Source organism: Artibeus jamaicensis, unplaced genomic scaffold (assembly GCF_021234435.1).
Source record: "Artibeus jamaicensis isolate MK-2021 breed Jamaican fruit bat unplaced genomic scaffold, CSHL_Jam_final contig_685, whole genome shotgun sequence".
Lineage (NCBI taxonomy): Eukaryota > Metazoa > Chordata > Mammalia > Chiroptera > Phyllostomidae > Artibeus > Artibeus jamaicensis.
In genome coordinates this window covers 4826975-4839641 of record NW_026521924.1, presented here as the reverse complement: position 1 = coordinate 4839641, position 12667 = coordinate 4826975, and the positions used below count along the sequence as shown (strand labels likewise).

Here is a 12667-nt window from a genome sequence, read left to right as displayed (position 1 = left end):
GAACCAAAACCAAGAAAAGATCAAGTTGACCTACCAATGTCACACAGCTTACTGTTGCTGAGTGGGGACAACACTTATGTCTCCCAACTACAAGTCAAGTTTCCTTCCCACATGAATGGCCCTGCCTAAAAAGTGAGAACTGGGTCTTCTCTAGAATGTCCAAAATATTCTAATGCCCTGGTCTCTTGGAGCTTTTGAATGGTTACTGTTTTTTTCTTTGAAGATGAATAGAAATTTTGAGAACCTCATTATCTACCTCCAACACTCTACTTGTGATTCTTGCCAGCCTGAATTCCACATGCATTACAAAAAGTTCTGAACACTTTTACAAATACTGATGAAGGGTCTTAGAGAGGAGCCCAGAGTTGATAGGCTGGCCAACAGGGAGAAGAATGGGAGAAAATATCCCGACAGAGGTTTGCTGTGTAAAGTTTACTTCTAAGAGACATAGGGCAAACAACTGACTTCGTGCTGGCATGCAATACACCTGTTTCTATGCAGGGTTAATACTGTGGGGATTTTTATGTTTTCACACACAGGTGAGGGGATATAATTTCTCTAACCTTTCTGAACTTAATATCAGACAATCAGAGAGCTCCCTATGGTCTGTAATTAGAATGTCAGTCCAGATTTCTCCCTTTTTTGTCTATTACAGAAGCAGTTTATAATTCTTAGAGGTCAGCGGGGAAGTCTTTTTACTTCTAAATCAAGGAGAACTTTTATCAAGATTTGGGCCCCTAGGTGTGGGTCTAACCAAAATCATGGTTATGGGTAAGCTTGGGTTCCTGCAGAAGCTGACCTTGAGACTAAGACTGGGGTGCATATCAGTCATGTTGATTGTGATTGCAGGAAGTACATACAGGGGAGTGAAGAGTGGAGACAGGGAAGAGAAGGAATCCCAGTCTTTACGTGCCAATGACAGGTTACCCCATGGAGAACCATGAATCGCTACCATGGAGCGGGCACCTCTAGGGGACAGTGCTGAACACAGCTATGTGGTGAGAAACTCTCCAGCACTTGTGAACAGCCCTTTGTGCTACAGCAGGGAGGAGGCCCTCAGACAAGGAGCTGGGAGCTGTTTGACGCAGGTCACCATTACTGGGGCACCAACACCATCTGCCACAATGACCTTCGAGAAAGGTAGTTCACATCTTAATTTCCAACAACTTTATTTCATAAACTGGTGGGACGGGGCTTCTAACCTGACCTCATTAAGATAATTTATCCTATATTCTTAAGAAAATTGCAAATAATACATTCATTCATTATTAGCATTCTGTTTTTAGTTCTAATCTAAAGAGAAATAATATTTTTAATTAAAATTCTAAATCTTTTTTGCTATGACCTGAAAATATTGAGAGTGATTGGGTCCTAACCAAGAAGTTAAAGACCCATACGGTTCACTCCGATTAGGACACTTTAAGCCTATATTATCTCATTGGCAGGAAATGAGGCTACCATAAACATTTTCTTTCTAACTGAGGAGCAATTAGAGCTGGCAAAGACATATAAAATAAAGTATTCAGTACATTTGCATTGGGATTAAAAATCACCATGGTTATCCTGCTCACAAACTATGGTTAATGGGGATGGACATGTCCCTTGCGTATGTGCTTCTCTAGGTTTTGCTCTATGCTGGTCCTCTGTGCTTTTTAACTTTCCAGAGGCTAGACTTAAGGATGGAGACATTAAAATCAATCCTGGATTGCCCTGTGTTAGAATATAATCTGGCAATGACAGTACTCCTCCGTTTATATACATATACAAGGTGGGGCAAAAGTAGGTTTACAGTTGTTAGTATGTGAAACACAGAGTTTGCTCATATTATTTATTAATTATTGTATTATTTTCCATATGAACAACTGTAAACTTACTTTTGCCCAACATGTGTGTGTGTCTATGTGTGTTTCAATTACAGTTTACATTCAACATTATTTTGTATTAGTTTCAGGTATACAGTATAGTGGCTAGACAATTATATACTTTACAAAGTGTTCCCCCAAGTATTTCTAGTACTTACCTGCCACTATACACAGTTATTAAAACATTAGTCACTGTATTCCCTATGCTATACATCCATACCCATGAGTATTTGGTAAGTACCAATTTTACTTCTTAATCCCTTTACCTTTTTCACCCAGCCCCTTATGCCCCTCCCTTCTGGCAACCATCAGTCTAATCTCTGTACCTAGGAGTCTGTTTGTTTTACACTCCTTTTTTAAAAACCTTGTGATTTTCTTCAAACTGGGGCTCACTCTTAAATGTTAAGGCTGGCACCATAATGTGCTTGCTGCATTGTCTTCTGAGGCTTGTCTTGATGCCAGTAGGTCTCAAATCCTAGTTTTCTATGTAAGGGATAAGGGTGGAAATGTTATTTATGAGTAATTACAAAAGCACCTTGCTCTATTTGATTTACTGGAGAAATTTCAATCAAGGTTTAAAAGCACTCACCCCAAGCAGACAACTATGCTGATAGTATTGAATGATTTATTGAATACTGTCAACTCCCACTCTTTCTCTCTTTTTGTTCTTAGTTGCAAATTTGGGAAGTGTTTCAGAAGCACTCACTGCTCTGGAGATATTTGGTAGATCCTGGAATGCAGCCCACACATAGCTCTTTTCTTTTTCTTGTAGTTGATTTGATTAGGTGTATTTTCTGCTGGTGTGCATAGATAGAAATGGCCTTAGATACAACCTACAGTTTTCTGGGGTTTGGAATTTTAGAATCTACTGCCAAGATGTTGAAATGCTACCTTAACTGAAGGTGACTGGGACACTCAGAGGAACTGACTTAATGATGAACTTACTTAACAACACAAGATTGAATTTTCACTAATTGAGGTATAATTTACAAAGAGTATAATGCATAGATAATAAGTGCTTGGATCAACAAGTATGGATAATCCATGTAACGTACACCCCAGTTTAGACATAAAACATTTTCATCACCCCAGAGACACCTTTCCTCCTTGTTCCAATCAGCTCCTTCTATCCTCAGCCTATAACTCTCATTTTCTATTAAAACAAAAGTTTTGCTTGTTGTTGAATTTCATATAAATGAAATCATATAGAGTGTACTTTTTGCTTCTAACTTCTTTTACCCAGTATTGTTTACTTTTTGAAATTCATCTCTGTGGTTGCATATATCAAGTTTGTTTCTTTTTATTGCTGAATAGTATTCTATTGTATGAATATATAAACATTTTTTCTCAGATCTCCTGTCGGGGGATATTTGGATTGTTTCCCAGTTTTGGCTAGTATGAATAAAGCTGCTATAAATATTCTTATATAAAATTTTTGTGGGTATATGTTTATATTTTTCTTGAATAAAACCTGATTGAAATTGCTAGATCATAGAAAAGCTTCATGTGTAAATTCACATTATTTTTATGGTTTAGAAATGTTTGCCTAAGGTTGTGTGATGAAATGTAATAGATTTCTATAGACCACTCCTAAAATTTAGAGTGAATTTTTGCCTATGTATAGTATCCCAAGCATTTCTACCTATATACAACAAAGATGTACTTTGCTTATTGGCATGTGAGGATGTGACTTAAATGCCACTTTGAAAAGTATAGTCAGCATGAAATGTCCTCCAAATTCAATTACCCTCTTGAGCAGGAGAAGGACCCAATCACATCCATGGATGCTTATTGTGTCATCCTGAATATACATGCAGGCCTTTCCCTAGGAAGAGGGTGCTCTGTAGACCAGGTCATACATGTGCTACAGCAGTGATGATTGCTGTGATCACCCACACATCATGTGTATGAAGGAGTGCAGGTCTAGGGACCTTCTAAATGAGAAAGGAAAATTCAAATTTCCAAAAGCTTTTGGAGGAGCAACTAAAAATAGGATCAGGATTATATTAGAGATGATGGTGATAGGAATTTAAGAAGTGTATAAATTACTCCCTTATATATCTTGGTTTGCTTTTCTCTCTGTATTTTCTCTGAGGTGATCTGTAAGAAGTAATTAAGCCTCCCAATAGGGTGGAGGTGGCAGTGGGGTCTTCTGGAGACACTGTATTTCATTCTGGGGCCTGGAAAGACACTGTGTGGGACAAGTAAATTGCAACAGAAAGGGAACCAGATGTGGAAATCAGCCTGTGTGACCTTAGGAATTCATCACCAACAGACTGATGGTGGGACGCTCTCTTTAGTTCCTGGAGGCTCTGGCTAGAAACCATATTGTAAAACTCTCATCTATTACTGTGAATTGACCTACTTCCAGCATTGTGCTGGTCTGGTCTGTGCAGCTTTCTCTTTCACTGTTAAATTATTGTGTGACCTTGTCCACATGACATTGGGTTTTGGCAGGTTCCCTTGGGTGCTTTTGCTTGGTGAATGCAATGCTGGAGTTTTCTTTTGTTATCCAGGCAAAGGTGATGTAACTCCTTAATTAAGTGATTAGATTTCATTCTGGGCTGCCTTTTAGCCTATTAATTTCCTGCATAAAGATCACCTAATTTGATGATGTTGAAATTTTGTTGCTTGGCCTGAGATTTTGTTGGCAATTTAATGTGATTAAAATGTCTGGGGAGCATCTTCCATCCTTGATAGCCACCTTTGGTATCTCATTGTCATCTGATCTTTTCACCTGGCCTTTTCACTCAAACTTTGTATCACATAAGGAATACTGCACCGTGAGAAGTCAGCCTTATGGTGAAGATTTGGAGAGATTAAGTAAGGGCTTTTTTGTTGTTGTTTGTTTATTGTTTTATTTTATTGTTTATTATTGTTCAAGTACCGTTGTCTCCATTTTCCCGCCACCACTCTCCTCCACCCCACCCTCAATCCTTCCCTGCTTTGGCTTTGTCCAAGGTTTTATTTATTTGGAAGCTTCAGGGCTGTAACTCCTTACTTACGGGACTACCAGACTGTGGTTACCCAAAGAGCAGGACCACATGTTCTGAAAAGGCATTTCTTCAGATGTCAAGACTTCCTCCCTTCCAATTTTTAAAAATTCCATGGTGGATTTTAAGCTTTTCAACATTAAAAAAAACAGAATCCAGACTGAATATATTTGCTCGATCTTTTGTCACCATATGTCCCTAGTCACCTGGTGAGAATGGAAACAGCAGGCAATTTAATTTGTTCACAGCATAATCCTGAATCCCTTTGAAAAGAAGCTTTTAGCTGCTCTACCCCCTAATTGTGGACTTTACTACAGATTTCCAGTCACTGTGCCCTAGCTACCTCTGCTTAAATAAACTGAAGCTTTCTGCAGTCCCTGAGGTGTTTGAAACCTTTGGGTAGAGGTGGGAGGTATCTGAGAGAGGTAGGGGGAAATGTTTATTGTTTCGAGCCCAGGTTTTTTCCTTGAAAGAAGGGTGCACGAATTCTCACTTTTGTTACTCTTATTTCTGTTTCAGAATCCAGGTAAGGAAATGATGATAAAAAGGAAATGATGTTTTCAAGGAAAATATGTGAGGAGAGGCAGGGAGAAGAAGTACAAGAGGAAACATGAGGGGAAAGCCAAGATCTTGGAAGTGCAAAGGAGGGGAAATGAGTCAACCTATTTCTCCTGTCCTTTTCTCCACTTCTTTGGAACTGCAGTGAATTTAGTGACTTTCTTAATTCAGTGATGTTCACATATATTAAGGATCATTTCTTTTGTTGGAATATTTGCTTTGAGTTCAACTGTACAAAACATAAACCATAGACTTGGTAGCTGACACGTTACATTCTTTTGCTTTGCTGGAAGGCTTTGCCCAGGGAATCAAGACCCCATGGAGGGTGTAGAGCCCGTTTGAATATTCCGCCCACCCCCACAGCTGCTGCAGCCATACCCCAGAGTCCAGCAGGACAAACACAAGTCATCACTGAAAGTTTCTCCCCCTTAAGTCTCTGTGGTGTGTTCTGAGATCCAGCCTTCATTTTTCCTTTGTTACTTATTCCTTTAATTTATTAACTGTAAGACAGAAAACACATTTACAAGAATTCTGGTAAAAGCAAAGTGGTGGAAAGAGTGAACAGATTTATGAGTATGATTTCATGATAGGCTCCCCAGGGGAGTTAGAGATCTTTTCCCATTGCCACACAACATGACTATATAAAGACTCATTTAAAACTGATGTCACAGCATAGGGTACAAGGAATTCTGTGAATTCTGAGGCTCCTGATGACTTATGTTATGGACATACAATGCCATGAAGAGGAAAGAGTTCAGTTTTCAAGAAGGTGGAAGGAAGTGGGTATGGACACGTAAATACACACAGAGAAAAATTTAACATCAATAAGTTAATAGCTGCTATCTTTTTACACTGAGAAGAGACACTACTCAGAAGGCCAAGCAGATTCGTGGATTCCTGAGGCTCTCTACCCTCTCATGGAAACTGATTATTTATTAGGCTTTGGGAATTAAGGGTGGCATCTCCTCTCACAGATGAGCTTGGAGCCCTCTTGCCACTATATGATGTGTGAAAAAAAATCTAACACAGTGTTCTCTACTTCAGATGGAGAGCCCCAACACATTCATACTGAATGAGTTTCCTCATTTATAATTAAATTCAGGAAGCAGACTATTCTTTCTGAGAGAAAGAAATGAACTTCATGCTGAGAAAATTTAACCCTCCACCTCTAATAGGTGTCAGTGTCCTCTGGAAGGTGAGATGGCAGAGTAGAGAAACATCTGAGAAACAGGCATATTTGGAGGGTAGAATAGTCAAAAGTAGCAAGTAGTTTGGGCCCTCAAGGTCCAGAGCAGGAGAAGCAGAGAAATAAGTCAAAATCAGGCAGGATTAGAGAGGTTGAGAGAAGAAATAGAACATAGGGACTATGGTCTGGACTGGAGACAGGACTTGAGTTTCTCAACTACTCAGAAACCTCTAAGAGAATGGATGATGTTACCATTTTTCTCTTTGATATCACCTTAGCCAGAGTCCAGCATATGGTTGATCCTCAATAAATCTTGATTACTTGAATGAATGAGGAAATGAATGGAGTAGAAACTAGAAGAACTGGGCAATATATCAGGACATGTTTGGGGGAGCCAGGGAATACGACAGGGATATTACTGGTAGAGCAGTAGCATTGTATCACTGTGGGCCCCAGGCAAAGCAATAAGGTCTTTTTGGAACAAGGCATGAGTTTTAATAATCTAATGTGATGAGATTCTGGGTATATATCCAAAAGAGTTGAAATCAGGAACTTGAAGAGATACCTGCATCTTCATGACATTTGCAGCCTTATTCACAATAGCCAAGTTGTGAAAAGAACCTAAGTGTCCATTGATGGATAAATGAATAAAGAAAATGTGCTATACACAAACAATAGAATGGTATTCAGTCTTAAAAAAGAAGGAAATCTTGCCACCTGCAATAACCGATGAACCTGGAGGACATTATACTAAGTGAAATAAACCAGTCACAGAAGGACAAATACTTTGCGATTCCCACTGTATGAAAAATCTAAAATAGTCAAAGTCATAGAAACAGAGAATGGAATGATGGTTCCTAGGAGCTGGACCCAGGAATGTGGGCTGTGTTCAAAGGGTGTGAAGTTTCAGTCATAGGACTATGTTCTAGAGATCTGCTGGGCAACACTGTGCCTGTAATTAACAGTACTGTATTGTGCAGTTAAAATTTTGCTAAGAGGGTAGATCTCATGTTAAATCTTCTTGCCACAATATAAAAATATTAAGTTTCAAGGCTGGCTTCATATCGAATAGCCCATCTTCATGCCTTTGGCCTTTCTATTCCTGCTGATTTGACGTTGGGCCATTGCCTGAGCCTGGTATGGAGAAATGTGTAGGGCAGGTGCAAAAGGCCTGAGCTAAACAGATCTAAAAAGGGTAGGAGTCAGTAGTCCTTGATTCACCTGGCTTTGGGACCATATTTAAGGGTTTAGGCAAGAAAGGAGATTTTGTGTTGAATCTTGTGCCTCCATATCTTAAGTGGTGTGACAATATACGTATATGTGTGCATATGTGTGTTTAAGAGAAAATTGAGGTAGAGAGCATACAGAAGGAAGAATTAGAGAAACACTCACACCTGGAGATACATAGAGTTATGAAGAGAGTGAGCTAAAAATATACAGACACAGAATAGAGAAAGAAAAAAAAAGGTGTAGAGTCAGAGATAGGGCTATTGGAATCCCCGCCCCCAACTAATCATAATGGCTGGCAGGGTTGAGGTAATGTAGTTCTTATTTTAATAATTGAAACTCTAGGGCTGTACTTATATTAGGTCTTAGAAAGTTCAGAGATATCTAAAAAAGAAGAAAAATCACCCTCGACAAATATAAAAATAGAAAAAATCACCCTCCCTCTCCTTATGAGTCTTGTTATTATGAAACAACAAAATTGTTTAAGATCAGAAGCACAAAAAGTACATTAAGGTAGATCCCAGGATCCTAGGATGGGAGCAGGTGACAGTGCTTACTGACAAGCCACTGACTGGATATTTTGGGGTTAGGAGCTTTTTGCTGAGATTCTATATAAGAGGGGGATCCAAAAACCCCCAGGATTTATTTATTAAAAGTTGTATACTTCTTCTTACATTTTCTAACTTTAGTCACCTTTAAAGTACTCTCTACTTGGTGCAATAAGCCTATTGAGATGTTTTTTCCCACTGCTCCAGTTTTTGAACTAATCAATTTTGATACCTCTTAGTGCTTCTACCATTTTTTGTTTCACCTTTTTCATATGGGCAAAGTGTTTCCCTCTGAGGACTTTTTTCATCAGGGGAAACAAAAAAAGTGGCTTGGGGTGACATCAGGTTAAGAGGGAGTGGGGGGCACAGGAGCCATGCCATTTTTGTTTAAAAACTACTGAACCCTCAGCTTGGTGTGGGCAAGTGTGCTTGTAAATCACCCATCATGAAATGGGCAAATGCTCTGAAAGAGTCTTCAGAAACAATTTACTGATTCTGAACATAGCCAGTCACAACACCATCAGCTGGTACACTGGAACAGATGGGTTCCTAGTACAGTCCCCTAGCAGGGAAGCCTGTACTACAGGGGGCCAACTGCCCAGGAGGTAATTCAGACTTTTGGGGAGTCTCCCCTTATACATAGCCCCATCTATCTACATTCATGTATGTACCTCACATTATAATGACTGCAAAATATTTATGGATATAAACATGAACAAGCAGATGCCTCTTTCATTACTAGTATTCATACCAGGTGAGTTCCAGGTCAGTTTTCTTCCTGGCACTTCTGCCCCACCTCCTGCATAAACAGAAATAATTATAAATTATACTGCAGGCTAGTCAATAGGAAGCATTCCAAGCTCAGACTTTAATTCATCTTGGGTGATAGTTCATCTCACACAGCTCCACCACAGAAATAACTTATTTTAATTGGCCATCATTCGTGAACTGGAGCGTGGTCTCCTTTAGAAATGACACTTCCACTTTATTGTAACTGTATTTCTCTGACTCATGGTTATCTAACGGAAGGGAGTAGATCAATTTTTCATAAATCATAAAAGTATGTAGAAAAATAAGGTGGATTTCTTTCCCTAGTCCTTTCTAGCTTTCCACGTAATTCCAAAAAAATAAAAATAAAAGACCATGACATTTAGTGACCATCCACTTATACCTGGAATTGTCCTAAAAGAAGATGGCCTTAGGAGGTAAAAGCCGGAGACAGCTGTCATAACCTGAGTCATGGAATAAGCTGGGCCATTCTCCAAGCTTCTCTGACCCTTTGGTAACTTGGTCCTTTGTAATCAAGACTCCTGTAGCCCTAATGGTAACAATTGTTCAGTCCCATAGAGTCTTTGTTCTTTATTAGAGACAGTTGTTCCCAGGGACTTGAAAATCATATATATCATAGCATTAGGACTCACAAACCCTTGAAATGCCATGGAGGTAGCAAAAATATGCGCAAGAGTGTGGGCAGCTAGACAACAAGGCACAGAACTCCCTAGACCTCTGTAGTGACATTGCTATGTGGACAGAAGACCCTTCCACAAAACAGTATAACTCTCTTTCTCCCCTTTTAACCAAGATCCTTTTCTAAAGGAGTTGGGAACAAATGGACAGAAGGCACACCCCTTCTGTTGTCAAGAGTCGCCATCTTAATAAACACAGTATCTCATTAGGGAGCCTAATTTGAATAGGGACGTTGGAATGATGTTAATCCTACCCACATTCGCCGGGTGTGCCATGATGGGTGAGGCCCTGGTTTTGGTGGCCCTATGCTGCTCTTTTTCTGGGGTGTCTCTGCATATAGCTCTCTACCACTGGTTTAGAAACCCACACCATCTCCCTGTGAAAGGCAGCTACTTTTGGTTCCACTAAAGCATTTTATTTTTATTATTATTTTTAATTTTTAATTATATTTTATTGTTTATGCTATTACAGTTGTCTCCACTTTCTCCCCCTTTGCCCACCTCTACCCAGCCCCACCCTTCCCTCAAGCACTTTCTACACTGTCGTCCACATCCAAGGGCCATGTTACGTGTTCTTTGGCTAATCACTTTACCTTATTTCATCCAGCCCCTCCCCAAATTGACAGCTGTCAATTTGTTCCATGTACATATGACTCTGTTTCTATTTTGTTCATTAGTTTATTTTGTTCATTAGAATAGCCTCAGTACTTGTCAGTAGATGAATGGATACAAAAGCTGTGGTTCATTTACACAATGGAATGCTATGCAGCAGTAAAAAAAGAAGGAAATCTTACTTTTTGTGGCAGCATGGATGGACCTAGAGAACATTGTGCTAAGTGAAATAAGCCCATCAGTGAAAGACAAATACCACATGCTCTCACTTTTCTGTGGAATCTAACAGTTCCACTAAAGCATTTTAGTTATATACTTCTAAATTATAGAAGTCTCACAGGTAGTTAAGAAGGATTTTTTTCAACCGGAGAATGATTTTCAAGAAAAAGGAGGAATACAGGAGATGTAGGTGCCTAGGTGGCTATGGATATGAACACATATGGTTTCTATCTTATCCAGAATCTAAATTACAAATATTTAAAAGATAGAATTTTAAACAATGCCCAAGAACTGTGGAGTATCTAGCCTCACACCTGGTTTGGAAGAGTGAGCCTTCATGTATAAAGTGCATTTGGAGGTGTCACGTCACTTCCTGGAGGCACTCAGGCTCCGCTTTCAGTTTTTATGAGCAATCGAACAGCCCCACTCTCCCCCTAGGAAACACCAGGTTATCACTATATTAGCTCTCCATACATTAGGAAATAAATGGAAGCCAGCATGTAAATCCAAGGTTGGTGCTGAAGTTTGTTGTAATTGAAGTCTGGGCAATTTTGCATGTGTTTTCATAAAGCATACTCATATGTATGTGTACTTACATGTACAGCATTACATATATATGTATTTGGGGGGTTTAGATCATTATAATTAAAACATAGTAAGGCTATCATCTGTAAATGTTCAAGAATAACCATCCTTATGTAAAACTGGTATACTTGACTTGAAATACTTTAGTAGGCAAAATTTTCTTTAAATTATTGATAAGGAAATATTTTTACATAATCTATTTCATCAATATTTCAAGTATATTTCATTTTCCTACTTTATTCCTAATAGATGGTGAATTTTAGAGACAGATAATTGATTCATTGAAGCATGTATGGATGGGGGCTTCTAAATTCTAGTTTTGTAAAGAGTTGTTTTGGCTGTTTGCTGGAGTCTCCCAGTTCTAGAACTGATAGTTTAGTATTCTGAAATCATTTGCTTGGCGAGCTTTCCTATTAATATACCTCTGGCTACATCTGTGAATAAAATAAATTTGAGTCAATTTTGCTGTGTCTATATTTCAGTGTTTCAATTTAGTTGTCAAATGCTGCTCTGTGAGCATACCTTTAAAAAATTAGTGGCCAATAAATAGATGCAATAGAAAGACACACTTACCCAGTTAACACCAGGAGACATTGCTGAGTAGTTATGGAGATGAATACATCTCGAAAGTTTATTGCCTTTAATTTGCATAGCATTTCTCTCCCCCACCCTCCCCATCAATCTGTAGGTGTTAGGAGATCTTTGAGAGAGCCTGACATTTAGCTTTGAAATGAGTAAACTTGGTTTTTTTCATCTTGACAACCAAGGTACGTTTTCATAGGTAATTTAGCAAATGTCAAACTTTTCTAAAAATGTAGACTTGATTTATACAGCTAAGTTTGTTATTTTCATTACTGAGCAGCTTCAGAATTGAGTGGCTTTCAACCATGGCACCCCCTCCCCACTCACTCTCAAAGGCCCATAGCCTCCCAGGAGGTCCTGAGTCTCCCTCACGACCTTGGCATTTTGGCTCCTGTCTGCTTCTCCCCTACTCTGAATTTTCTCTAGCTCCACCAGTCAGGATGCCACCGAATACAAATATTAGCTATTTCTTTCCCTATCTGATTCCTCATTATCACATAAACAAGTCACTTCTCTTGATAATAACACATTTTTATGTCATTTAATGATGAGAGAAAAGTGGGCAATTGTGGCTTGTGACCAGGCAACAAGACATATTTGTTAATGCCCATTGCATGTGTGGTCTTTCCTACAAACAACTCTTATTTGTGTACTCAGTATCAATATCCATTTTTCCTGGTAATGTATTTTCTCAGTGCTTGTCATTTGGCTTATGTCAATGTCCTCCTGGGGTGAAGTGGACTCAGCTTCCACTTCCTGGTCATATGATTCAGACTGGCCCGTTGGAGTTTAGCACATTCCTCGCCTTGGTGATTGATTGGTTAAACCT

At 39.1% G+C, this 12667-nt stretch overlaps 1 pseudogene; it reads left to right on the top strand.

Annotated features, from left to right (window-relative positions):
* The first annotated feature begins 953 nt into the window (after nucleotides 1–953).
* Nucleotides 954–12667, top strand: part of LOC119057297 (RNA-binding E3 ubiquitin-protein ligase MEX3C-like) — a 58823-nt pseudogene continuing 47109 nt past the window's right edge.